We start from the raw sequence: 27,165 nt of genomic DNA, 5'->3' as shown, positions 1-27,165 counted from the left end.
TCTTTATTTGTCTAGGAGCGGGTTATTAGGCAGCAGGTTGGGGTGTTTTGTATCTTTACATGGTTTTATTGTATGTATGCATAAGTGTGTACGTATTGTATGTTTTACATGTTTTGATATGGTCAAAAGTGACTAATCAATAAAGAATTGTTGTTGTTGTATAATAATGGCAACATTGCAAGTTTGAGGGTATACACTTTATAATTGTAGTTTTTCAATGTCTTTTGCTTTTTCTGCCCAATTGTGCTGATGCCTCACCAAACTGCAACCCCATGATTCTATATCATTGAACCATGGCAGTGGAAGGGGTACCAAATTGCATTAATTCTAGTGTGGATGCAAGCTGAGATACAATGTAATCTTTCATTATGTTGGCAGCATTGAACTACCTCATAAAGAGAAAGGCATGTTGACTCTGCCTCTCTGGTTCCATTGGTCTCCTCCAATGAAGCCACAGAACATCTTTTTATGGAAATTTACTCTGTGAACATTTTCTGTGAGACTGGGAATTAAAAACAATCTGAGGGCTGAGGAGCCTGCTGTTCTGCTGCAGAAGAGGCCAGAAACATCTCCAGCCAGCCTGTCTGTTGCTGCCTTTGGGACTCCTTGTGAGTAGACTGCAGCCCCAGGCCCTTTCCTTCTGGGTGTGACTCGGCACTTCCTAGGAAGGAAGCTACATCTATAAAGCCTGAGTCCACAAGGCCCTGGCAGGGCTGAGGAGCCTGCTGTTCTGCTGCAGAAGAGGCCATCTGGAGGAAGAAGAAGGCAGAGGAACTGACGTTAAAATCATTCTGTCTCCTGCTACTGCCCTCCTCTCTTTCCCTCAACATTGGCTACTGAACCGAGAGTCTGTCTTACCTATTGGTCTATTTGAACGGTGTACCCATACTAGACCATTTGGCGTAGTTATTTTTCTCCCTTTTTCTGTTCTTTTCCTCCCCTGTTAAATTTATGTTGTTTTTAGTAATTATACTGTTTTTAATTGATTCTAGGCCATTAATACTTGTTGGTTAGTGTTATTGATATTTTATAGGTTTACTAGGACTAGGTTATCACACAATTCCCTAGAAATGACTGACATTTATGGAAACCATGAAATGTCCCAATTGTGCCAGCTGATGGGAAGGTCTTTTAGCCTAGTCCTCTCTCAGCTAGTAACCTTGAACGAGAAAATAGATCTTCTTCTTAAAGGATTCTCGTTGATGGCAAATACCTTTCCTCAGCATAATACCCCTGGGGAGGAAATTAATATCATTGGACATAACTCAACGGAATCAGTTGGCCCTCAGATATGATCGGAGAGGGAGAGATTGGACAACATAAGGGTAGCAAGGATGAAATACTAGACAATGGGGAAGCTGAGGGAGGAGGAGATCTGTCTGGTGAACAACATGGACAGGGGAAAGATGAGAGTATGGATTTTGAAACGGGAGCACCAAAGCAGATAATGAACACTTCGTTGGGGATGGACTTTCCCCTCTGGTCTGCAGGATGCCATTATGACCATCCGTTTCAAGTGGAACAACTGGCATTTGATATCAAAGACTTTCAACTGAATAGAGCCTATCAAAGAGGGATTCGGCGGTCCTTGGCTCAAATTCTTTCTAGGAGCCTGAAAGAAATCAAGATTAAGACCATCTCTTGGCTTCACAAGGACTTCCAATCCTATGATCACTCAACTCGCCTCATTACCACCTTTGAGGACAAGCGGTTAATAGAAGAACTATGGGCTCTCAGGTCCCAGCTGAACTCTTTGGGGTATCACCATCAGAAGGGTAATTGTAGACCCCTCAACTCGCCCTCTTATGCCCAACCTGCCCTCACATACCCGAGCCCCGGCTAAGTCAAACAGGATGTTTAATCCTTTGTGCAGGTCCTCTTCCCCGGTAAATTCGCTTTCAGTTAAATCTGCTCAACCCCTCTCCATACCCTGCCCACAAGCCCTGCTTTCTAACACCTTGTCAAGCTGCTTCGAGAGGTCTCCCCCCTTTGATAGGCTCTATCTGTCCCCTTTTCTAGACACTACACAAGATGGAGATCCTTGCAGCCCTTTGAATTCAGGGAGCTGACTAGGCCCTCTTAATAACATTTCAGTAGAGCCAGGATCTCTGGGGGGTGGGGTCCGGGGGGGGGGTTCCATCGAGGTCGTGTGGGGGAGGAGGGGGTGCGGTCAACAGTTTCCCAGGGAGAAGCGCAACAGGTGTCTTGCGACCCTGGAGAAGGTTAGGTGTGGTAGCCTCCATGGCAGCCCCTCCGGGTTGAAGGTGCTGCTGCTTAATGCCAGATCCGTCAGTGGGAAATCTGCAATGATCCAGGACTTAATCCTGGATGAGCAGGCGGATCTGGCTTGCATCACCGAGACCTGGTTGGATGAACTGGGTGGGGTAAACCTTACCCAGCTTTGTCCTCTGGGTTTCGGGGTGCATCAGCAGGCCAGGCCTGGAGGGCGGGGAGGTGGGGTTGCGGTGGTCTTTCGGCAGTCCATCGCCCTGGTCGGATGCGCCGTTCCACAAACTGCTGGGTTTGAGTGTCTCCACTTGAAGGTGGATACCCGGGAAAGTTTGGGGATTCTGCTGGTGTACCGTCCACCCCGCGACACAGCAGTCTCCCTACCTGAGCTAGCTGAGGTGGTCTCTAGCATGGTGTTGGGCTCCCAGTGCCTTTTGGTATTGGGTGACTTCAATATCCACACTGAGGCCACCTTGACAGGTGCGGCTCAGGAATTCATGGCCACCATGACGACCATGGGGCTGTCCCAAGTAATATCGGGTCCCACCCATCAAGCTGGTCATACACTCGACCTGGTCTTTGTTGTGGGTGACGGTTTGGTCAGAGTGGAAGAGCAAACTATTCTTCCATTGTCATGGTCTGACCATTATCTGATCAGTTTAAGACTCACTGTGTCCTCAAACCTCCGCAGGGGTGGTGGGCCCATTAAGATGGTCCGCCCCAGGAGACTTATGGATCCTGAGGGACTCCTGACGTCTCTTGGGGTTCTGTCTGCTATGGAGGCTGACTATCTTGTCGCTGCCTTGGTCGCTCGTTACAATACCGAGTTGGCCAGGGCTATTGACATGATCGCTCCCGAACGTCCCCTTTCGCTGTGTGGAGTTGTCCTGGCTCCCTGGTTCACCGGGGAGCTGGCGGAGATGAAACATGAGAGAAGGAGACTAGAGTGGCGCTGGCGGAGAACTCGCGACGTTTCTGACCGAGCACGGTCTAAAGCCGCTATTAGGGCTTATTCCGCGGCGTTGCGGGCAGCCAGGAAGGTTGTCACGACTGCCCGCTTCAAGTCTGCAACAAATAGATCTTCTGAGTTGTTCCGAGTTGTTGGGGAGCTCCTCCACCCTTCTCAGGGTGGGGGGGCACCTGACTCCTCGGCAACTCGGTGTAGCGAGTTCACTCACCATTTTGCAGACAAAGTCGCTCAGATTCGTTCCGACTTGGATGCCAGTCTTGAAACATTGCCAGGTGAGGTAAGCGAGGCATCTGTCTGTTCGATCTTGTGGGATTCGTTTCAGTTTGTGCAACCTGATGATGTGGACAAGATTCTTGGAGCGGTGAGGGCAACTACCTGTGCCCTAGATCCCTGCCCATCTTGGCTTTTAGAACAGGCCAGTGGTGGGTTAGTTGATTGGTTTGTGGCAATAATTAATGCCTCTTTGGGGCAGGGCAAATTTCCATCCAGCCTAAAACAAGCCGTGGTAAGGCCTATTTTGAAGAAGGCCTCATTAGATCCGACCAATCCTTGTAACTACAGGCCAATCTCTAACCTACCATTCTTGGGCAAGGTCTTGGAGCGGGTGGTTGCCTCTCAGCTCCAGGGATTCTTGGAAGATACGGATTTTCTGAACCAATCACAGTCTGGCTTCAGGCCTGGGTTCAGTACCGAGACGGCTTTGGTCGCCTTGGTGGATGACCTCCGCAGGGAGCTGGACAGGGGGAGTGTGACCTTGCTGGTTCTCTTGGACATCTCAGCGGCTTTCGATACCATCGACCATGGTATCCTTCTGGGGCGGCTCTCTGGGATGGGCCTTGGGGGTACTGCACTCCAGTGGCTCCAGTCCTTTCTGGAGGGTCGTTCCCAGTTGGTGAAGCTGGGGGACACCTGCTCGGACCCCTGGCCATTGACCTGTGGGGTCCCGCAAGGTTCTATTTTGTCCCCCATGCTTTTTAACATCTACATGAAACCGCTGGGAGAGGTCATCCGGAGTTTTGGAGTACGGTGCCATCTCTACGCGGATGACACCCAACTCTACCACTCTTTTCCACCTAAATTCAAGGAAGCCCCTCGGATTCTGGACCAGTGGCTGGCCGCTGTGTTGGCCTGGATGAGGGTGAACAAACTGAGACTTAATCCCGACAAGACAGAGGTCCTCCAGGTCAGTCGTATGTCTGATCGGGGTATTGGGTGGCAACCTGTGCTTGACGGGGTCGCACTCCCCCTGAAGGCGCAGGTCCGCAGCTTGGGGATCCTCCTGGATTCGGGGCTGACAATTGAGGCTCAGGTGTCAGCCGTGGCCGGGAGGGCCTTTGCACAACTAAAACTTGTACGCCAGCTGCGACCATACCTCGAGAAGTCTGATCTGACCAGGGTGGTCCATGCCTTAGTTACCTCTAGACTGGACTATTGCAATGCGCTCTATGTGGGGCTGCCTTTGAAGATGGCCCGGAAATTACAACTAGTACAGCGTTTGGCAGCCAGGCTTCTAACCAGAGCGAATTACAGGAAGCGTTCAACGCCTCTGTTTAAGGAGCTTCACTGGCTGCCATTTACTTTCCGGGCCCAATTCAAGGTGTAGGTTATCACCTACAAAGCCCTAAACGGTTTGGGACCCACCTACCTTAAAGACCGCATCTCCCTCTATGAACCCACACGTTCTCTTCGCTTGTCGGGGGAGGCCCTTCTCTCGCTCTCACCACCCTCACAGTCGCGGTTGGTGGGGACGAGAGAGAGGGCCTTCTCCGTCATGGCCCCCCGGCTTTGGAACTCTCTACCTAGAGAGATCAGGCAGGCCCCTACCCTCCTCTCCTTCCAGAAGAGCTTAAAAACCTGGCTGTTTCAAAAGGACTTCGATGTTTAGTTGTTGCCGGATTGATCTATCTGTCCATTCCATAATAGTCCCATTGTTGTTGTCTTGCCATTTTATACCGCACTTTATTGCCCAACTGTGAAATTTCCTTTTCCCATTTCGTATCACTCTGCATTTCGCCTGAGATCTACGAATTAGTCTCCTGTTTTTAACACTGTATCCTGCTTGTTGATTTCAATGATTGTTTTTATTGATGTTGATATTTTTTTACTGGGATAATTGTTTTATTGCTTTGTTACTGTTTTGTTTGTTTTATCGGGCCTGGCCCCATGTAAGCCACCCCGAGTCCCTTCGGGGAGATGGGGCGGGGTATAAAAATAAAGTTATTATTATTATTATTATTATTATTATTATTATTATTATTATTATTATTATCACAAGAAAAAAGAACAATAACCAGGGTCCCTATTATGTTGAGATTGTCCCCACATGGGGGAAAACTTGAAATGGAGAGTCTGGGGCCAATGCATTTCCTTGTTTTGCATGTTTACTCAATATTCACAATAGTTATAGACAATTTGGATTTCTTGCACTACTTCCTAAACATATGCTACTTGCAAGATATAAATAGCCTGAAGGTTTACTTCTATTTGGCTAATACTATTAATATGAATAGAGAGCCAGCATGGTATACATACATGCTTGAAGTCTGGAACTTTGAATCCTTGTTCAGCCATAGAAATCCAGTGGGTAACTTAAGTGATATTCTCTCAGCCCAAAAGGAAGGATAGAATCATAAGGTTGGAAGGCCCATATAGTCTAATCCATGCCATGCAGGCACACTCTCAATGTACTTTTGAGAGATTGTCACCTGACATCTGTTTAAAGGCCTCCAGATAATGAGAATTAGCTACCCCCAAGGCAGTCTGTACCACTGTGCAACAGCTCTCACAAATCAGCAATGATAAAACTCTGGATCAATGTTGCCAAACAAAAGCATTGATATGGTCACCATACATCAACCTGAAGTCATATAACAGATGGATATTAGTATGCTGTGCATCAGATCTATCAACATTTCCTAGGTTTTGTCCCCAGAAATTTGCTAAGGAAACAGCCTAGCTTGAGTGGCATTACCTCTGTTTGTGTTCCTAATTCAAGTTCAGGCCACTTCATTGACATGCAATGTCTGAACCCCAGCTGTTTATGAACAAGCTTTATTTCTAATATTTAACTATAGCTATGTAATTATGAATCCAATGGTTGGGCATCCCCTCTCCTTGATAATATATGGCCCAGAAGACCAATTTATGGCTTGCAATAAAGTTTAAGGCTCTCAGAATTATTAATCTGCATTAACTATCTATTTAATCATAGGATTTCCAGGAGCTGAAGTTAATTTGACTGCAAATAACAAGAAATGAAATATATTAAATAAGTCTGAGAGAGAATACTGTCCTTTAAAAAATCTTGCTCCAGAAAACAGGAAATGCAGGAACATGGTGTAGTCTATTCTTGGGTTCATACACATTTTCAGATTAATTTACAACTGCGTCCACAGGTTTATGACCAAGACCACTTATTTTGTAACATACTGATCCCCAAAGATTCCCATCTAGAGATGATGTGATACAAGGGGGCTAGAACCCTGGCACCAGTGAGAGTTGAGAAAAGCAAGACTCCCAGACTTTAAGGACACTTTATAGAATAAAATCCAGCATTCTCATTTTCAAGTGTTGCTCCTGAGATTGGTTTCTTCCACTTGCAGAAGCCCAGAGATTTCAGCCAGTGCCCTGTGATTTGGCACCAATATTGGTCAGAAGTTGGCTATGTTGTTTCAAATGCTATTTTATTAGCAGCAGAGGATGCTATATGAGAAAAAAAAGCAACCTAGTAACTGAGGTCAATTGTTTTTTTTTTTTTTCAATCTAAAAGCAGTCAATCACATTGGGTTAAATGACAGTTACTCCCTATTAAATATATTTAAGAGTGCAGCTTAAACCATCTAAGGTTTAAAATAAAGACTTTGGAACTCCATCAATTATTTGGCAAACTTTTCATATTTTCCATACAACTTAAATAACTTAAAGCTCGTTTTTTTTTCTCTTTTCTTTAACAAAAGGGAAGACAGAAGTTTCAGCACAAAAAGCATCTGCTGTAAATTTCATAAGCATGCTGAGCAGAACTTGTTAAGCTCAAAGACTCCAAAGTGAAGAAGAATTGGAAAAAGGTTCCTGAGAAGTTCCAAATAGAACAAAAAGGGTGTACTAACTGGCCGATGATCACTGGTGTTAAATTGAGCCCCTTGGGGATATGATGCAATTTGCCAGTGATAGGAAAAGTCGTAGTTCTTTAACAAAGCTTTGTGAATTGCTTGTTTCAGGATGCAATCTTCCCTGTGCTGAATTCTTTGGCACTATCTTTGCAAGGGAAGCTATTATAGCATAACAACTGGCTGATTAGACACAGAAAGTTAGAGATGGCAAAAGAGCATTTTCATGGTATAGTCCTGATGTAATAGTATTAAATCAGCCAGGACAAATTCTAGAAGTACCTCTACTGTGCTTCCTTAGATTTTGAGCAACAGTAGATTGTGGCTGGTGAAAAAGCATATCCTTATACCTAATCATACAATAGTTCTGCTCCTTTCTTGGAATGCAATTCTTCAGTACATTTCTTCTGAGAGGTAGAAACAAATAACATCAGTAATTTAGCCTTCCCACTGCAAGAAAGTCTTCAAAACATTCTGTTTTCAATTGTTATTTGCAATTCAGGGCTTCTTCTATGCAAAATTTGCATGGGAATGTTTTTCACAGAGAATAGCATTTTCTGGAAAGAAAACAGCATTTTCTGGATAGAAAATAGTATTTCAATGCATGCATATTAAGTCCTTGCACATAAATTTTAAATTTTGCACAGAATTTGCTATTTTCAGTTTAGAAAACAGTGTTTTCCATACAAATCAACCATGTGCAAATCCCCAGATTTTTCTGTTCAGGAATTATTTCTGCATCAAAATAGTATTTTCTACACATAAAATACTGTTTTATGCACAGAATATGCTGTTTCCTGTGCAAAACAACCACATTTGATATTTTCACAGAAGAAGCTCTGAACTGCAGAGGTTCTCATGAGTTCAGGATTCTTCTCATCATGGCTTCTCAACAAAAATATTTTGACCAATCTTGAATATTTTATATTATTATTATCAAACTCATTTCTTTCTTTAAAGACTAAACATGTGAATTTCTCCCATGTACAGTGTTCCCTTACTACCTTGCCGTTCACTTTTTGCGGTTTTGCTGTTTCACAGTTTTTCAATAAACTCTAAAATATTAGAAATCATAAAAAATTACAATTTACAGCCTAAGGAAGGGAGGAAGGAGAAGCTGAAGGGAGAGAAAAGGAGCCCAAGTGGCAATGGGAGGAGGAGGAGGCAATTTGTCAACACACGATTGGTTGATAAAGACTTAAAATAGTGTATAACTACTAAAATAATGTATAAATATTAAAATAAATATAGTGTCTCTACTTCATGGATTTTGACTTTTTGCAGGTGATCCTGGAACGTAACCCCTGTGATAAGTGAGGGAACACTGTATCATTAAAAAAACAAGGGAAATTAGAAGAAATAGAGTGCATATCTTTAGGGTGTGATATGCATAACATGTGCATCATTTTCTCTCTTCTGATTTGGGTTCAGCCTTATCTTGAGATAGAGCAAATTGCTACTTCAGTCAGCTGCTTTAGGATATCATGAATGGATAGCAAATTGTCCTTTTTACCCATTAGCGAGGGCTAAGAAAAAGAGAAAAAAATCATTAAAAAGTTGGATTCTGGTTTCTTTAAATCATCAGGACAGGGTTGTAAAATTTGTCAAGAGTTCAAAATCTGGAGGATAATTAAATTCTAATTCACACATCAGTCCAAGACGGGCAAAACCACTTACGTAGGAATCCACACAGACAAAATCCCTCTAGCATTTCTAATGAGAGCTTATACACTAAAAAGTAATCAATGGATTGGCGGGTCTGACTAGCTGATTTCAATGTGTGTTTTCCATCCAGAAATATCACACTGCAAACTGCAATTAAAAAGGAAAGGCTAAGCCAGAGGCTGTGGAAGCTCAAATGCTATCTAACATTACTGTGTTATGCCACAGCAGTTGAAATGCACAGAAGCTTTATATCAGCTACTGTCTGAAGGCAAAAATGAATCCTTTCTCATCCTGTAAAAGACGTTGAGTTCATTGGCTCTCTTTGGTTTGTCACATCTGTTCTTGAGGGCTTCCAAGTTTATTTATGAAACTCAGCTGCATTCTTAATTGCTTTCTCTCAATACCCTTTTCAAAGAAGTATGAAGAAACTACTAATGACAGTTATGCCAACTGTTTCTTCAATACTGTGACCTAGCAACTTTGTTCCCTTTCACCTGGACATGTGCCTTCTTTTTGTTGGATTAATAAAAAGCTACGAGAGAGAAAAAGAATCACAAATAACTGGAAAATATTATTTAGCACCTACTGGGCATGGGTTATTTGTTAAGCTAAGAGCAGAGCTATAAATATATGTGGACTCTATATGGTTGCAATGTGTAAATCCAACTTTAGTTGTTACAAATGCTTAAAAAAACTTCAAAATATTACTTTGAAAATTGACTAGAGAAGGAAAACTATCAAATAGTCAAAAACAAAACAATGACAAGCAAATTTTACACAAAACAAATCTTGAATTGCAAACCTTCAGTAATGGTGGTTTTCAAATAGTTTTGTACAGCAGGAAGAAATTCGTTGCTACTTTTCAAAAGAAACTTATTGAAAACTATATCTCTAACAATGACTCCTATCATTTTAGTGAACTGAGAAGCAGTGATTTTATTATAAGCTTTGGTTGATTTTAAGATGAAGATTGCTGATATGCCACAAGAACATAAGCTCTACTTACATTGCAATATGATAAATTGCAGTGTTACAAATTCAAAATATACTTGGTCTCATGTTTCTGCAGTCCATCTTTGCTACTTGGTTGTGGTTCCTAGATTTGTGTCAGCTCTATTACGGATTGATGATGATAACTGGAAGCTCTTACGTGTGCCCGTGATCCAGAGTCACCTGCAGAACAATAACATGCAATTCAGGTTGGCAGAACAAAAAATACAGGAACTTTACTAATTCAAAGAGATCAAAAAACAGTAGTATTTGCAATGGTCCCTCTGATCGCTTACAGAAGTCCACAGTCATAAACTGTACTCTCTCCGTCCACAAATCTGCTTCAGAGAAGTATACAGTCCTGTTTTTTTCACCCTCTTTTCTCAGCAGCAAGCAGGCCTCAGAATAGCTGCGCTAGGCCTCTCTCTGAGTACGCTGCTCTCTTCCCTGCAGTACTTAGCACTGAAAACTTGTCCAAATTGGTTCTGCAGCAGCAGAACAGAAACAGTATCAAATCTTTCCCCAGGACTTTGCAGGCTCAGCCAATAGGCTTCATGCACTTCATTTTCCAGTTAACACACACAGCACAGTGCCTTTGCAAACCATGACAAGCTCTTGGGCCATTAAATACCAGCATTGATGAGTTTTGAGAAAAGCAACAATTAGAAAAAAATGGGCACAAATGTATAATTGTCAAACCCAGAACAGATACCTTGAGAAGCTTGAGAAGCACTGCACAATGCTATTGTAATTATGGTTCTATACGGTATTTGGAGGGAGAATAAGACTATAATACAACAGGTATAGGTGATACCCCTGGATCGTGCACTAAATGTATTTACCCCACATGCCATATGATATCGCTCACATCGGATGCCAAAATGCATTGTGATTAGGGTGGGCTGCACAGGATTATTTAAGGCAGCATGGCCTTGATTCAGGACTTTTCACTGTTTGAAATTGTTTTCAGTGCCCCATTTGAGCACTGGATGAATAGATCATTATCATTTTTTCACCTTTGGTATTTTCACCTTTAGATTCCTTTGGCATATGGTTGTTTGTCTAAATGCTTGATTCTGAAATATATTTCACTACTAGTGGAATGAAAGAAGATGTGAGGTAGAATGTAGTTTGAAGATGACTTCCTCTAGAAAGAGGCTAATTAGCACAGCCTGAGGAAATCCTTTAGACTTTTTGATTTCTTCATAGGATAAAGCTAGGACAGGTGTATATCCTGGCTTTTGAACCCAGAAAACTTCCAGGTAGAAGTTTCCTTATCCAAATTTGTGATCACACATCACATTGGTTGCTTCATTTCAGATTCCTGAAGTTTATAAAGTTGTGGTCTTAATTCACCTATTCTTGTGCATGATGATGATGATGATGATGATGATGATGATGATGATGATGATGATGATAGCTTTATTTTTTATATCCCACCTCCATCTCCCTGGAGGGAGTCAGGGTGGCTTACATTGGGAACACCCCTGATTCAACAACAATTAAAACCAACCATAGATTAAAACATAACTCAATAAAATCAATAACATTACAAAAACAATAATATAATATAAAACAAGGACTGATGCTGTCATTATGGGATGAAGTCATTTTGGACTCACCAGATTAAAGCTGGCACTGTTACAAATGTAGAGACAGCAAGGCTGGCAGGTGAAAATCAAAGGTAAAATCTAAGGATTGTGACTATGCCCCCTTCCACACAGCTGAATAAAATCCCACATTATTTGCTTTGAACTGGAATATATGGCAGTGCGGACTCGGATAACCCAATTCAAAACAAATATTGTGGGATTTTCTGCCTTGATATTCTGGAATGTAGGGCTGTGTGGAAGACTCCAAGGAAAATGGGACAAAAGGGTTTAGTTCAAAGAGAGATCAGTATATTGTTCAAAACTGTAGGCATGGCCACCCTATTAATGGAAGGCAAGGCAAGTGGGAACTTGATAAGAAGAACCTGGTAGCACAAGAACAAAGAGAAAGCCAGTAAAAGAAGGATACAAAATATGCAGAAATGATATATTCAAGAATGGAAGTCCTGCTGACAAAAAATCTACATGATATGTTTTTATAAGCAGGAGACTTGCTATCTTCATATTCAAATAACCCATTTTCTATAACACACACTTTTCCAGGACACAGCTATCTGTCGAGAGATAATAATAACAGAAGCTTTAGCTTAGTTTTCAAGAGTACTTCTATTGTGTTGATGTTGCATGAAGAAAGCAAATGACAACCTTTGTCAGTTTTTGTTATCATCTGAATGGATGTGAAGATCTGTGGTTGTAGGCGGTGCATATTGAGATTTGTGATGAAAAATATTCTGAGTACAACTGCAAAGGAATAGAGAATATCTCAATCAACCTACTAGGTTGAGGATTTTGGATTAATCTCTGCTTATCTTTATTACGATTTGGGGTCAAGCATTTTCTTTCTCCTGTCTGCTTTTGTAAATTTCCTCTTCAAAGCCTATACCCAGTTTTACTGAGAATAAATATTTAAGATCAAGTGGGTTAAATGCTTTACCTGTCTAATAAGATTTCAACATTATGTTGGAAATGAAGGTCTCAGACAATGAAAGCTTATGCATTATATTACTATATATTAGAATATTATTATAATTTCCTTTTTTTTTTTTTTGTTACTGACACTGAGTGAAATACGGAAGTTGTATAGGACATTTTGTCTCCCCAGATGCATTTTCCTTTAGGTAAAATTATCACAGAGTTAAAGGTTTTTAGAGTTATCAACCTTTAATTGCTAACTTGCATGTTTGCTAACTTTCTAGAACTCTCTATTCTGAAACCATTTTCTTTTTCTTACATCATTGCCCTGCACTGACCTGTTGTTGGCTAGGGGTTTGTATTAGTAGGTAAAACTATTAAGTATTTTGCCAACAAAACTAGAAGTCAAAATGACTAAATTAAGACCCTGGTACTGTGGGCATATCATGAGACGAGGTAGCTCAATGGGGAAAATAATGATGTTTGGTGAAGTTGAAGGCAATAGGAAAAGAGAAAGATTACATTTGATTGCACTCACCAGAAATAGAAAAAAAGAGTAACAATTACAGGCATATTTTGATAGACAAAATCATCTAACCCACATTCCACCTGTATAACTTGAGGTGTCTTCTTTGAACAGATTGAGATATGTTATTGTCTTACATGAGTTGTAGACAAAATAAAAAAAAATAAACCCTATGAAATTGACCAAGTAGAAAAGATCTGTCTTCCCTCCCATTCCTGCCCAATTATTACAGCATTTTAGATTAACAGTCCAAAACCTCATTGCAATCAAGATGAATACATTGATAGGAACAGCCACAATGATTTTATTTAATAATCCCAGTGGGCAAGTAACATAAAACTTTAATGAATAATTTGTCAACATGAGACATAAATCTCTCTACAGATGCATATCTTTATCCCTTTCATAATTTCCAGGTCAAACTCTCTTTTTTAATAGAAAAAAGGGATCACAGGTATATTAAAGACCCCAAATTCAAACTGTTTTATGCTAGCATCTCTATCTAGTCATACATTCAGAACATTTTTTTATTTCCAGTTGAAATAACATATTACAAATGGTAATATGAGATTTTTCAGCAACCCTTTAATTTATTAGAACTTTATTTTATGCAAAAGATATGACTGTTTTTAATATCTGTATATCAAAGTATGTTGAGAGTTTACAATGGGCCACAAATTATTAAAATAGGGCCTTAAATTTTAGTGGGTAAGAAAGTCAGCTAATTTTGAAAACCATACTGAAAAAATTATAATTACACTTGCTCATTTTCATAATTTTGGTGTCAAAAATCAAAGTGCATGATTGTGTTCAAAATAGGGATGCCTAGAAATAATTAACAAATTTATTTTAACTTCCTTGCTTTCATTTCAGTTATTAATACAGTTTAAATGTCCCATTAGTTTGTTTTCACATATTGACATTAATGATGCTACTCATATCACAAGATGGTTCCATAGATGGTTTCACGATAATTATGTTCTTGCTAATTTTGTTTCTTACAAGGTTTAGTATAGGATTATGGATTTTTTTCAGAGAGAGTGTGTGTGTGCACAAGCATGGCTGCGGCTGTGCATGCATAGCTCAGTGTAGGTCCATCTTATTATGACCCAGAAGCCTCAGGTAACAAACTGCTGCAGCCTCTCATAGTTTGAATATTCTTCCACATTAATAACTTTTGTCATCTTGGCCACATTCTGGTATTGCTTGGCTACACATGCCCTAGTTTTCATCTGTGGCATTTGAAGTGTTTCCTCCCTCCCTCTCCAGTGGGACTTCAGGACAGTAGATAATTATAGATGCTACCAGCTTTCCAATGCTTTGGAAACAATGGTTACACTAAGGCAAGCATGAGCAAACTTTTTTGCCTTGGGGCCGCATTGTGGGCTCAGCCAGAAGGGCCAGGTGGAAGTGGGGCTGTTCACACACTTGGTGGGGCATGCCCGTGAGTAGGTGATTATCCTCACAGCATAAGGACAAGGCTGCTTGCCCCATCCTTATGATGGGAGGAAGGTGGAACACAGAGCGACTGCCCTGATCCTCCTCCCCCGATCCTCAGGCTGTCCTCTTGATATTATGTCAGGAGGAAGGCGACACAGGCAGCAGCTGAGAGTGCTCCGGAGAGCTCTCAGCCACCATATGCCTTCCTTGAGCTGTCCTCCTAGCATAAGAATGGACCTATTCGCTCAGTCCTTATGCTGAGAGAAGGGTAAGACATGTGGTGGCTTAGAGCATTCCAAAGGGCTCTCAGCTGCTGTGGGCTGCCATGTCTTTATGTCAAAAGGACAGGGTAAATGAGGAGGACCTGAGATAAGTGCCCCAGGGGCCGCATCCAATCCCCGGGCCTAAGTTTGCCCATGCCTGCACTAAGGGCATATTTACACTGACCACTTAGGTTGGCATAATGGCTGATCCACTCCACAGGGACTAAATGCCGTATAGGGCTGATCTGAGGGAAAGCCGATCAATCTGTCTTTCTTCAGGGTTAAACTAACTTAGCGGACAACCCAAATCCTAGCTTGGTTGATAGTCAAAGTGTAACCAGAGTGTTATAATTATGTAATGTAAAAGGGATTCTAAATAGTGCAAACAATTATGCCATCCTTGTATTCTCAATTACATAACGTCAATTCATATAAATATGTCTTTTGAAACTATAAGTGAATCCAATGTTTTACCTGAGACAAAACCATCCTGTCTTCATTTTCCTGCCGAAACAACACTATCATTCCAAGGCAGTAAGATAACAAAAATACTTTTTAATATTTTTGACTCCATCTTTGTTTCACCATTTGGATTTTACTTTACTCGGTGTGCTGATGACTGAGGACCCTTCCAAACAGACCTATAACCCATGACCTGTCTCGGGTTTACCTGAGATGTCCAAAAGACACCTCAAGTAAACCCAAATTAATGTGGAGTAAATTGGGAAAGATCTGGACCTTAATATAAGATTCAGGTCCTTCCAGGTGGTGAATTGACTCTCATGAGCACTTCTGTGATCCTGGGGGTCAATCCTCACAGCGATCCCAGTTCTTAGGGCTCCTACACTTACAGGACTGGGACGGCACCCCCATCCTCCCCTTCCAGCCCCCCATGTACCCCAAAAACATACTTGAGGAGCCTGGTTGCATGCCCAGGCTCCTCCATCAAAAGCTCCTGACACATCAAAATGATGTGTCAGGGAATGGGGGAGAGGAGGAAAATCCCCCCTCCTCCCCCAACCTCCCAATGTACTATTTTGATGTGCCAGGAGCTTTTGATGAAGGAGCATAAGCATGCAGTTAGATCCCTCAGGTAAGTTTTTGGGATACATTGGGGGCTGGCTGGATTGGTTGACCAGGGAGGGCATGTAGTCACCTCCCAGGGAAGTCAGTGGTTTGGGGTAGATGAGGGGCCTGAATCCTGGAAGGAACTGGGATAGAAAATAACTATACCAGGAATTGATGCAATATACATATTAACAAGGCTAATCTTCCATGCGGACATTTGTTTAAAGAAGTATTGACTACTTTATCCAGAAGATGTAATGCTGGGACACTTACTGTTTTTTTTTCTTTTTATCACGAATCCTGAAAAAGGTGGAAGCCATAAGAGTTCTTACAGGCACATTCTAGAGCCTTCTCCAAATATATTCTCTGTAAATTGTACTCTGAAGCTGTAATGCACTTCTATTTTAAGATCATAAAATTGTCATGCTGGGTCAGATCAATTGTCCATTTAGCTCAGCAATCTGTCTAACTACAGACAATGGCCAGGCAAATGTCTTTCTGAGGTTCATAAACAGGAACAAACAGTGCTATTCAAGCCCTGCTGTGAGCCCTCAGCACCCAACATTCAAAAGCACTTTTAAAAAAATGGAAATTGCACTTTGGAACATTGTCCCAAAAGTTGTTGACAAACCTCTCCTGACTTTAATCATCTCAACCATTTGTTAGGGCAAAAGAAACAATGCAGCACTCAGCCTTTGTATAACATAGTCATAGAATCATAGGGTTGGAAAAGACCATGTGAGCTATCTAGTCCAACCCCCTGCTATGCAGGAAAACCACAATCAAAGTACACCTGACAGATGGCCCTTCAACCTTTGTTTAAAAGCCTCCAAAGAAATAGCTTTCACCACTTTTGAGCTCTTACAGTCAGGAAGTTTGTCCTAATGTTCAAATGGAATTTTTTTCTATAATTTGAACCCATTGCTCTGAGTTCTAGTCTCCAGAGCAGCAGAAAACAAGTTTGCCCCTCTTCCGTATGATATCCTTTCAAATATGTATTTATACATGGCTATCATGTCTCCTCTCAGCTTTCTCTTCTGCAGGCTAAAAATACCCAACTCTTTAAGACACTCCTCATAGGGCATGGTTTCCAGACCTTTGATCATATTACTTGCCCTTCTCTGAACATGTTCCACCCTATCAACATCTCTCTTGCAACCTCATCATATTAGCCAGGTGAAGTGTCCTGTTTTACCTGGCTTCACCGTGGTAATGAGAAGCACCTGGGGCGAATCTGTCACCCTGCGTGCTAATCCCTCACAGTGACACTACAGGGGTAGTATCACCTGGATTAAACAGAAGTGTGCCAGCTCCATTGTTGAGAGTGACGCTTTCACTTCAGTTGGAGGAGGGGCCACCACAGGACGTTCCTTTGCATTGTATGATGGTGCCATGCCCTTCCGTCTTCTAGCTGGAGTGGAATAATCGTTGGACCCTTCCAGAGGTCTGTATGATGAGGTCATAGAATTGTGGTGTCCAGAATTGGACAAAGTATTCCAGGTGAGGTCTGACTAGAGCAAAATAGAGAGGCACCATTACTTCCCTTGATTTAGACACTGTACTCCTTTTGATGCAGTCCAAAATCTCTTTGGCTTTTTAAGATGCTGAATCATATTGTTGGCTCCTTTTTAACTTGTTGTTTACTAAGACTCCAAGATATTTTTTCACATTTACTGTTGTTGAGCCAGGTGTCACCTATCCTGTATCTTTGCATTTCACTTTGTCTGCCTAAGTGTAATATCTTAAATTTCCCCTTGTTTAAATTCATTTTGTTAGTTTTGGCTCAATTTTCCAATCTGTTGAGACCATTTTGAATTCTGAACCTACCTTTTGGAGTATTAGTGACCCCTCCTAATTTGGTGTCATCTGCAAACTTGATAAGCACTCCCTTGAAACCTTCATCCAAGTCATTAATAAAGATGTTGAACAGAACTGGGCCCAAGACTGGACTCTGCAGCACTCCACTAGTCACTTCTTTCCAGGATGAAGAGGAACCATTGGTGAGCACCCTTTGGGTTCGGTCACTTAACAATTACAAATCCATCAGGGGGTGGGATAAATTGGTTAACACTAAGAGGAATCTGGGAACAAATCAAGAAGGAAGAAAGTAATGAGGGAGAAAATATAATAGGCAAGATATTAAAAGAGAGACTTGGTTTTAAAAAAGGATTAAATACAATATATGGAAGAATGATAGAAGATAAGGAGTCTATGTATAGAATAATGGAAAACAAGTAGGAAAAGGAAGGGGGCCTAGGAAAAGAAAAGATAGAAAAGATAGTCAATGGTTAAAATAAAATAAAAAAAATAGACAAATATAAGGAATTAGAAATGAAAATAATTACAAAATGGTACAGAACACCAACTCAGCTGGCATACATGATTCAGGGATTAAATTCCAAATTCTAACCCAGGTTGAATTACATACTAAATATGCAAATTCTGTTAATAGGGATATATGGGGACAGAAGTATTAAGGACCAAGACCAAGAATTAATGGTGATAATGTTTAGAGCCACACATGCAGTAATAGCATGGGGGGTGGAAGGATAAAATGAAATGGGCACTTGAAAAATGGTATGAATATATATGGGATCAAATATAACTGGATATTATGGACATTATAAGAAACAAAAAAACATGGTCAGACAAACAGAATAAAATTAAAGAAATATGGACTCTGTTTAGCAGATGGCTACAGATTGTTAAACCATATGACGAAACTTGGAAGAAAAAACTGGAAAGAATAGAAAGAAGGCTCATGTAACAAGAAAATAAGCTTTAAGTTCTCAACAGGGAAGGGGGTGGGTGGGGATGGGGAGGGAGAAGGGAATGGAAAAGGAAAATGTAACTATGCTTATGTATTATAAATAATGATTAATAAAAATTCCCTTTGGGGAGAAAATAAAATAAATGAATTGACTGGAAAAAACAAACATACAAAAAAAAAATTACAAATCAATCTAGCAGTAGTATTGTAGCCCATGTTTTACTAGTTTGTTTGAAAGAAGATCACAGCAGACCTTGTCAACAGGCTTACTGAAATCAAGAGATGCTACATCCACAGCATTCCGTGCATTTACCAAGCTTGCAACTCTATCGAAAAAAGAGATAAGATTAGTCTGGCATGTCTTGTTTTTGAAAAATCCATGTTGACTTTAGTAATCACAGCATTCCTTGCTAAGTGATTGCAGATTGCCTCATTAATGATTTGCTCCAGAACCTTTCCTGGTATTGATGTCGGGCTTACTGGATGGTGGGGGGCCCCGGTGGCACAGTGCGTTAAAGCGCTGAGCTGCTGAACTTGCGAACCAAAAGGTCCCAGGTTCAAATCCTGGGAGCGGAATGAGCGCCCGCTGTTAGCCCCAGCTCCTGCCAACCTAGCAGGTTGGAAACATGCAAATATGAGTAGATCAATAGGTACCGCTCCGGCGCTCCATCCAGTCATGCCAGCCATATGACCTTGGAGGTGTCTATGGACAACGCTGGCTCTTCGGCTTAGAAATGGAGATGGGCACCAACCCCCAGAGTCGGTCACAACTGGACTTAACGTCAGGGGAAACCTTTTCCTACCTTTACCTTACTGGATGGTAACCCAGCTACCCACTTTCTCATTATTGGAAAATGTATAGCATTTGAATTTGCATTACAGTCCTCATTCATTCATTTCCAGCTATTCATATAAATCAGCATATGCAAATGTATTCAAATGGCTATCTTTTGGAGTAGTGTATAAGTGGTAGCCTAGTAAATGGCTACCAATGAATACAACTACATTAATACTACTTTTCCCCGATATGCTTTACTTGCACTTTTCATTTAATTTCTGTTTTAGTTCGTTGTATTTATTTCTGGCTTCATTGAAGATCATGGTATTCAGCAAATTAGCTTCTTGCTTAACTTTAGACAAATAGATCTATAAAGCAATAAAAATAATATGTTTTAAGTCTGCCATCCTAAGCATTCCATCTCACAATCAATGGTACTTCCTTCCACATTAATATTTTTAGGAAGTAATACTGCTTTCTGTAATGTGGAAATGCCCAGAAGCCGAAACCAATTTTAAGAAACAAAATTAGATATTGAATTCACAGCTGTGATTCCCCTGAGAATTAATGCACAGGATTTATGCCCATGGTTTTTTTAAAGTCAGGCATTTCTGTGTTTCCTGTGTGATTCTTTCTTGCCAGAAAAGGAAAGGGAGATTATGTGGTGGACTCCTGATTTTTGCAGTCAGTTTTCATAATGCTGCACCCATGTCACATGAAAAATAACTTGTGTCATGAGGGGATTTGGAAGTATGGAAGCAGAAAGCTTTATCCAGCCTGCTGGGTGGATGAAGTTCAAACTGGGACAGAATTTTATGGAAATTCATTGATTAACTGATTTGTAGGAGACGTGGATATAGACACCTTATACAGAATTAGCATTTTGGTCAATCAGCATTCAATCAGCATCATGAACCACCAGTTGTACCACCATCACTACAACTGTTGTTCAAATCTACAGCACAATTAAAAGAAAAAGGAACGTTTCAAAAAGTTCTCTTAGCTTTAATACAGCAGCTGGTTGCAGGCTTAAGCATAAGTAAGTACTTAAAAAGCCACATTTCTTGATCTTTACTTCTGCAGTTGAAATGATTTCTGTTTATTCCCCCATGGCAATTAGCATGGCATTTAAGCACTGCAAATAAGCATCAAAAGTTAATAATTCAAGTATGATACATTAAATGTCAAATGGTTTACAATTATTTCTTAAAATGAGTATGAATGAAATATTAAGCAGATTGAAAACACTATTTTAAAAAATAAGCGAACTTCTGTGTGTTGCAGCTGGAGGCTATCTACATAATGTGGGTGTGTGTAATATAAAGAATTGCCCTGAAGACTCTGAGATTGGCTTCAGATGTGTGATTTAAATTACTCATTATGTGTGATTCCATTACTCATTATAGAATTTTAAAAAGTAACTGGTAACTGTTATTGATTGAAATTCTGACAATGAAACTTATTGTATTTTTATTATATCATATAGCTTCATATTTGTCTGTTCTCCCCCACCTCTCTCCAATGTACCTTTGGATTGACAGCCTAAAACCTGAACAAAATCCTTTCCAAATTCCTCTAAAGATACTTTCAAGTAGTCAATGGTTAAAGAGTAACCACAAAACTTTGTTACACTAATAATTCTCACTGTGATCATTATCTTGGTAACACAGTTGATGGTTTAATATCTCCTCCAGGTGAATCTATTAACAAATGGTTAATAATGTGATGGATTCAGTTACATCAGGAAAGAGCAACAGAGATCAGGAGAGCATTGGTCAAGGGAGGATAACCAGTTTGGAGAAAAAAAATTGGAGTCTTTCAGATGCTTCTAAGATAAGAGGTCATAAAAACACAGTGCCACAAGGCAGAAATGAAAGACTTCAGAGACTTTGAAATGATAGAGAAATATGCTGCTATTTCATCATCCTTAAGGGGACTTGTCTGTAGGCTATACAAAGCTTTCTCATGAACATCCAAAGGCCCAGAACACCATTTGTCTAGTGAGTAAAATAGCAGTGTTCAGGTAGGATTCTTAGGTATTATGTTCCTCTCCAACCTCTACTGAATATGACTTAATATATTTTATAACTTTGTAGTTACTCCTAGTAATGCCTGAAAGAAGGTGCCTCTGTGTACAAAATAGTCCTTTGGTAATGTGAGATCTGCAATGTAAGTGTCTGTATTCTAGCCCCAGAGCTAATTCTGAAGCTGTAAACTGCACAGCCCAGAGGCAATAGAATAAATTTGAACTTTTCAGAACATCATTCATTTGCCCCCATCATTTTTGTGTTTGCTGTGCCCACTCAGCACACAAATTGTTAAGTTCAATGCTCAGCACCTGGAGTGAAGCTTCTAAGCATCAAAATGACATGATGCGAATGCTCCCCTCTTCTCCAGTCACATCATTGCATCAGACAGCATCATGCCAGGTGCTAAGAAATGAACACCACTACTGTATTCTCATGCCCAATAGCCATTGCAAATACCATAATAATGGGGAAAGGTAAATGCTATCTCCAGGGGCAGCCCTAAGTAATTTCGCCTTGTAAGCAAACCTAGTGGCCGCCCCACCCCCAAGGCCCTGCACATACCTCTTTTGGCGGTGGCGCCGGCGGCGGGGGCAGCGAGGACCATCACCTCCCTCCGAGTTTGCTGTGGAGGGAGGTGATGGTCCCTGCCGCAGCCTCCTCCCTCCTTGGTAAATTTACACGGGGGCGCTGTCAAGGCCTCGACAGTGCCCCCTCTTGACGTGCGCCCAACGCGGCAGCTTCATCGGCCTCCACGTTGGACCGGGCCTGGCTATCTCCTATCCCTGGACCTTCCTGAACAGGAAGTCTCACAAGTGCTTACATGAGCCTGAAGTCACAATTTGCTGTGGATTCTTGGAGCAAGTTCAGAACAATCCAGGACTTTTATTAACACAGTTCAAGGGTGCATTAAGTGGCCTTGGCCAATGATAACCCAAATCAGCTCTGTGCATCATGCAGTCACCATGGAGCTGATTCTCCCCCACCAAATACAAACCTAGGTAACTATGGATGATTTCACACAGGAGAGAAGTTCAGTCTGACCCAGGTTTAAAAAACCTGGGTCAGGCTGGACTTCTTTCCCCACACCAGTGGAAAACATGTGCTTTCTGGAATGGTATCCAGATGCCCTGCTAGACCTTCAGGCAGGGCACTTGGACAGCACCCCCCCCTCCCAGAAAAGCTTTAAAAACTAAAAATTACTTACCCGCCCACCATCACCCTGCTTCTGGCCCTCTCCTTGCGTGTAGAAATGACACAACAGGAGAAGGGGGGCCAGGAGGAAAATTGCTTTCTATGTGCCAGGAGAGGACCAGCAGCAGAGTAATGGCATCCAGGTAAATAATTTGTAGTTTTTAAGGCTTTTCTGGGGGAGGGGGAGGTGTTACAACTCTCTGGGTTTTCTGGGCTGATGGAGCCTAGAAAATGTGAGTGGGCTGTGTGGACCACCCCCTCAGAAGTCCCAGGACTTCTGAGAGGGTGGTCCAGACAGCGGCTATACTGGATTAGACCCAGGTCTTTCAGGAAAACAGTTGAGACTAGAAATGCTTTTGATTTTGGATTCTCTCTCCTTCCCTTCCCTCCCCGATTTTGGAATACTAGTATTTGCATATATAATGTGATGTCTTGGAGATGAAAACTAAATCTAATCATTAACTTCATTTATGCTTCATAACCTATAGGAGATTAAGCAATATTTTAAATAACTTTGTACATGAAAATCTGTGTATATATTAAATCATCAGAATGCAAAGATGCCATTATCTCTGGCACCAGTTTGAACAATTTTGAATTTTGGAGTACTTTGGATTTTGGAATTCTAGATAAGTGATATTCAAACTCTATCACTTGTACTTGTTAGTGATATCTTTTTGCCTTTTTCTGTGATCACAATAAGTTGAGAATGAAGTTATGAAGAGGATTATATTGTAATGCTGTACTATATAACCAATCACATTCTGCTGCATACTAATGACACCAAAGAGCCAATGGATGGCTTCTTGAATCATGATGATCCCATCCAATCACACATTACTTAGTGAAAGAGATAATATGAACATGGTATAAAATAAGATTTTTTTCATCTGATGATGTTTCAGCATAAAAGTCAAGTGAAGACATCTTGTCCACACTCTGATTAAGCAAATAATTTGCAATGACCAATACATCATGAAATGGTAATCATGGTGGTGGTGAAATATACTATTCATTGTAGTTGAATGTGGTTAGAAAGAATAGACTACTTTTGGCTCATGTTTAATCTGATATCATGTGCAAATGTACCCATGAATTACGTAGAAAGTGGAACAACAACAGTTCATATAATTATTGTTTGCAGGGCTGTAGCCAGTTTTCCCCCCCAATAAGAACAATGATTTTTGTTATCACATTTATATATCTAGTATGTCCCATTGCATATTGACGTAAAATTATCTTGTACCTTGTGCATTATGCACTTGTGTTTGTTTGCCTTGAATCGCATGCCAACCAACATACAACCCTACATCATTCTATTATGAGAGAATTAGAAAAATTCCCACGCTATGCATAATTGTATAAAACCTCTATCATGGAGTGCATTAGGATCATCTAATGGATGGTAGCAAACATCTGTCAAAGTTGATTTCATCGCCCTTCCCATGAGTCATGTTGCTGAATTTGTATGGCATCGTTCTTGTCCATTATGACAACAATCTGTGAAGGGAGATGCAAAGCTCTTAAGGACATTGAGAGACAGCTGGCTCCACAACAGCTTCTGCTAAATCTCTTGGTTGATGGCAATACACCCTGTCTGCATGCATCTCTAGATGATTTTGCACTCCCCACTAAAAGCTTTGTCTAAGCTTGATCACCTGATAATACCTATGAAGTGGCATGGTTTATATAAAGCCATTCATAGATTTGCCATGTATTGCTTAAGAACTCATACTGCTAACATCAACCTGAATGTAAGTTGTGCTGCCACTATTTGAATAGAAGAATCTATAGATTTTTCTATTAGATAAAATGCAAATTTACTTGTATGATGACTTCCAATTGTACAGAGAATTGACATTATTTTTGAAAGTAATGAATTATATTTATACTTCCAAGCCCTGCCAAAAAGTATTTTGCTGTGATAATTACAGTTTTAAGAAGCAAACCATCTGAATTAAAGAAATAACATGAAATATTACTTGAGTGTAGCTGTACCCCAAGAATTATAAGAAACTAAAACATTACATTTACATTTCAAAGAAGGGGTAGGAAACTACTTTGACATCCCTTGCCATTCGAAACAAGTTATTTCCATATTCTGTGGCTCAAATCATTGTTAATAAAAAACATTGCCACGTGTATAATACCCTGAAATAATACCAGAGGCTGTATTAGGGTTAATGAAAGGGAAATCCATTTGAACATTTCCTTTGCTCATTGTATATCTTTTACCTCCAATTGAGAACACAGGGTTAGTGAGTCGTCTCTTCTCATGTTTACAAGATAAGGTTTGTTTATTTTAATCAGCATGCACATAGAGACCCCAAATCCATGGTGTGCTGCACGCCAAGGCTCTAGGGAGAGACAGCAGTATTTGAGTTGGCTTTAAATGATATGTAGTTCTAAGACTTTTTTGATCCCTTTGAGCCTGGCACTGCCTGCTCATGGATGCCTATTGCCCAATTCCTTATTAAAATTATGTAATTTTCATGATACAATTATGTCCATTCCAGACTGACGTTTGATGATGCCAGTGATCTGTATCAATCTGAGCCTTGCTACAAGTTTGTTTTCTTGACCTCTAGCTGCATTCCCTCTCCCTCCAAATTGCATGGAAGTGGTTAAGGATGGGAACCGCTTTTCAACTTACTCTTACTGACCATTGTGCAAATGCCAGAGGACAGCCTCTGTTGTAATTAACCTAGATTTTGTTAGAATATCCAGTCACACAGGCATAATACATGAATATTCATGGAAAAAGAGGTTTGAATTAGGAACACTCATGAATAAGTCATTTGCTTGAAAAATAGGCTTACCGTATGTGCTTTTCCATGGCTTCTGTGATTTACCCGGCAGTGTTACAATTTGTAATATTAGTTACTATCAGAAAGTTTATCTTTCAGGCTTTCATTTCCAGCTGTAACTAAAGCACCATGGAGAGGATACAAGAGTTTACTGCTATTCCTAGAAGGTCCTCCTGCCAGAATGAATAAATAATAGAGAACAGGAATAGCTAATGAGTAGATGCAAAGACACTTCTGGGAGTGTTGACAATTCAGTCTGGTATCTTCTGAGCCAACCTGCCATTTCAAGATATAGAAAAGTGTGGGGAAAGAAAAAACTTTGCATCAGACATGATAGTGTTGAGTGTGTTTCTTTCAGAGAAACAAGAACAAGTCAGTGTTTGATGTTATATGCTACTAGCTGTGCCCAGCCATGCGTTGCTGTGACTTAGTCTAGTGGTATTGGTCAGTCTACATTAGGTTGTACAGTAAAGTCTCACTTATCCAACACTCGCTTATCCAACGTTCTGGATTATCCAATGCATTTTTGTAGTCAATGTTTTCAATACATCGTGATATTTTGGGGCTAAATTCGTAAATACAGTAATTACTACGTAGCATTACTGTGCATTGAACTACTTTTTCTGTCAAATTTGTTGTATAACATGATGTTTTGGTGCTTAATTTGTAAAATCATAACCTAATTTGATGTTTAATAGGCTTTTCCTTAATCCCTCCTTATTATCCAACATATTCGCTTATCCAACATTTTGCCGGCCCGTTTATGTTGGATAAGTGAGACTCTACTGTATTTATGCTGTGACCTCCAGCCTTCTTTATACTCACATTAGTAGTAGTATTTGAAGTCTGTTACCTTCTTCAATTTTTGTGTTGATTGATAATTGCTTGAGATCCCTGTTGTCTTTGGTTTGTTGTTAATCGTGATGTCTGATTCTGCTGAGTGCGGTTTACATCTTATTGTGTTACGATAGCCTTTTTTTTGTTTTGCTTGTGTAGGTGTTTATTATTGTTGTTGTTGTAGTGGTCATGAAGGCTGGATAAGTTAGATGCTACTGTATTGTTTTTTGGAGGCCCAGTGTAGCACTGACTGGCCTCTCAGCCTCAGTGCCTGGCTGCTTCTTGCCTGTGATGGTGTAGATTTTATTGTTGTTGTTGTCATTGTTATTATTGTAATTGTTTTTTTGGAGGCCAAGTGTGAATGTAGGGATTGGGGAGGTGGATGAGCACTGAATGGCCTTGTGGACTCAGTGCATGGCTGATTCTTGCCTGTGTAGGTGTTTATTATTAGTGGGTGAGTGGATGGATAGATGAGTGGATGGATAGATAGAGTGGGTGCTCTCCTTGTTTCCTTTATTCCTATGCTGTTCCCTTTCTCTGCTCCGATCCTGAGCTCGCTGATAAGAACACACTGGTCAGAAAGGAGGGTAAATATAACCGGATCAATGGTCTTTCTCTCCCTTTTGCTCTTGGCCTTCCGGGCAGAGAGGGAGGGCTCTTGTCCTTGGCATTCCTTCACTTCCCTTCCCTCCCTCCTTCCTTCGTTCTATCGTCCCAGCCTTTCCTACCTGCGGAGCCATGGAACTGGGTCAGTGGGTTGGATGGCGGAGAAAGGGAGAAGGAAGAGGCCTCTAATTGAAATGCATGGACTCCATGCCATGGGCTGCTGGAATTTGTAGTTTGCATGCAGTCCAACCCCTTTCTTTCTTTTTGTCATGGAGGAAGAACCCACCCAAACCTCTCAGACAGATGGCCATCCGGTTTAGTTGTGTTGTTAGAGTCACAATGCGTTGTTGTGAGTTTTTTGGGTCCA

The 27,165-nt window shown here is 40.8% G+C and overlaps 1 long non-coding RNA gene across 7 annotated transcripts; it reads right to left on the bottom strand.

The window, feature by feature from the left end:
- Positions 1-6,960: 6,960 nt before the first annotated feature.
- LOC134299953 (uncharacterized) lies at positions 6,961-25,692 on the bottom strand. 7 transcript variants are annotated; one of them, XR_010007211.1, is made up of 4 exons: positions 25,368-25,680; positions 18,820-18,875; positions 17,607-17,860; positions 6,961-10,143 (listed from the first exon to the last, which is right to left on the bottom strand). It is a non-coding gene; the product is annotated as an uncharacterized LOC134299953 (long non-coding RNA). The 7 variants fall into 7 exon arrangements; XR_010007210.1 differs by having other exon boundaries at positions 17,607-18,875; positions 25,368-25,692; XR_010007209.1 differs by lacking the exon at positions 25,368-25,680 and adding an exon at positions 16,975-17,290 and having other exon boundaries at positions 17,607-23,331.
- Between the last annotated feature and the right edge of the window lie 1,473 nt (positions 25,693-27,165).

The sequence above is a fragment of the Anolis carolinensis genome, chromosome 1 (assembly GCF_035594765.1).
Source record: "Anolis carolinensis isolate JA03-04 chromosome 1, rAnoCar3.1.pri, whole genome shotgun sequence".
NCBI lineage: Eukaryota > Metazoa > Chordata > Lepidosauria > Squamata > Dactyloidae > Anolis > Anolis carolinensis.
Note: the sequence above shows the minus strand (reverse complement) of the source record. Positions and strands in the feature narration are given on the sequence as shown.